Genomic DNA, 1,962 nt, shown 5'->3' with positions numbered 1-1,962 from the left:
GGTGGGGTGGAAAGGGGGAACTGATTACTAGGATCTACATAAAACCTCCTCCCTGGGGGTCAGACAACAGAAAAGTAGGTACTGGGAGACGTAGGATACTGTAAGATATGACAAAATAATAATTTATAAATTATCAGGGGTTCATGAGGGAGTGGGGAGTGGGGAGTGTGGGGAAAAGATGAGGATCTGATGCCAGGGGCTTAAGTGGAGAGCAAATGTTTTCAGAATGATGAGGGTAATGAATGTACAAATGTGCTTTACGCAACTGATGTATGTATGGATTGTGATGAGTTGTATGAGCCCCTAATAAAATGATTAATAATAAAATGTGTCAAAAGGCAGATCAAATGATAAATAGTACCTTTTGACCTAATTACCTCTGCCGTAATTGATGTTGCCATGCTCTTGGTCTGGTAACAGGGCTGTTCACATCTCTCAGCTATGACGGAAGGGGATTCCCCAGAGGCTTAGTCCATGTGCAGACCTTGCAATAGGATTTGGGCTTCCACTGCCATTCATAACCTTCAGCAAACCAGGTGTTTAAGCTCTGATACCATCCCCTCCTTGAGATTTAGATTGTGTTAGTCACAATCCTTGGCTCACAAGGGCTGGTGCTTCTTCCATGTAGATGCAGTTGACACCTCACCTAGATGGATGCTTGTTTGAAAACAAGCCTTTAAGACCCAAGACCCTAGTCGTCCCACTGTCATAAGAACTAATTGTTCTTAGATAAGGGCTCAAATTATGTGTGAGCCCCAACTCTATTCATGTATCTATAATGTATATGTCTCCGGTTCACCTTAGAGGTAGTATTGCCATTTTATGTTAGAGAATATTATGGATCATCCCCCGGGGCATCACTTCCACGGCCATCAAGTCAATGCTGACTCATAGTGACCCTATAGGGCAGGGCAGGACTGTTCCTGTGAGCCTCTGAGCCGGCAAATCTTCACAGGGAAAGCCTTGTCCTTCCCCCAAAGAGCTGGCTGGTGTTTTCTAACTGCTGATCGGTTGTGGGGTACCAGTCCCCACAACTGAATGGGTCCAGGAGGCAGTTGTGTAATTGAAGGGTAAAATTAAAGAGACATCAGACAATATAAAGTATGCACTATTTTCACCTCCAAGACAGCCATGACTTCAGGAGCCAGGTCCACACAGAGAGAGTATATTTCCAACGAAGGCTTATATACATTCAGGGGGCAAGTCCCCCTAATTACAGGTAACCACATACGTAACAGGAAGGGGTTGTATAACTGTCGTGTGCAGGACATATTCTAAGAAGGTAGGTGGACTCTAAGAGTCAAGATGGGAGCCTACCCTTGGTCGTCCCTGAGTTGGCTTGACCTTACTGTCTTTGGGCTCTCCTTCAGGGAAACAATCCATTATCCTTCTTAGAAGGGAGGGGGCCCTCCTTAAGGTGGGACAGACTGTAGGGTCTCATATCTCTAGATGGCTGATAGTCTTTGTTAGGTAGCGGAACAGGGACCAGGGTGTCCACCGTGCATGCACCAATTCAGGCCCTGAGCCAGTGGAGGTGGCACCCCTAGGTGGCCAGTACACCTGGATAGGCCCAATCTAGGCCAGGTGGACTTAAGTCAGCCAATGGGGTCAAACAGTACTGTTGACCATGCCTCCCAGCAGAAGGTTTTAAAAATCTAACACCTTCAGGCAGATAACCTTTAAGCAGTTGACCTCCAAGTGTATAGTCATTGGCCATGTGTTAGCAAGCAGCACCTTAGGTTTGGCATATATTATGGGGCAGGAGAGAGGGGCAGCCTGGGGAATATCTTTTCTGATTCCCCACAACCTGCAACCACTATGCATTGTAACTACTATGTCATTGGTTTGGCCAGTGGTATAGAATTTCAAACACTGCCGAGAAAAGGAAATCATATGAGTATAGGCCAGCTATGAACTGCAATTCATGAACTGTTGACTTTACACAGGTTGAACTCCAAAATG

Source organism: Echinops telfairi, unplaced genomic scaffold (genome assembly GCF_000313985.2).
Source record: "Echinops telfairi isolate 266 unplaced genomic scaffold, ASM31398v2 ScPeMD7_2;HRSCAF=8, whole genome shotgun sequence".
Classification (NCBI taxonomy): domain Eukaryota; kingdom Metazoa; phylum Chordata; class Mammalia; order Afrosoricida; family Tenrecidae; genus Echinops; species Echinops telfairi.
The sequence above is the reverse complement of the archived record's forward strand: the minus strand, read 5'-3'. Positions refer to the sequence as shown.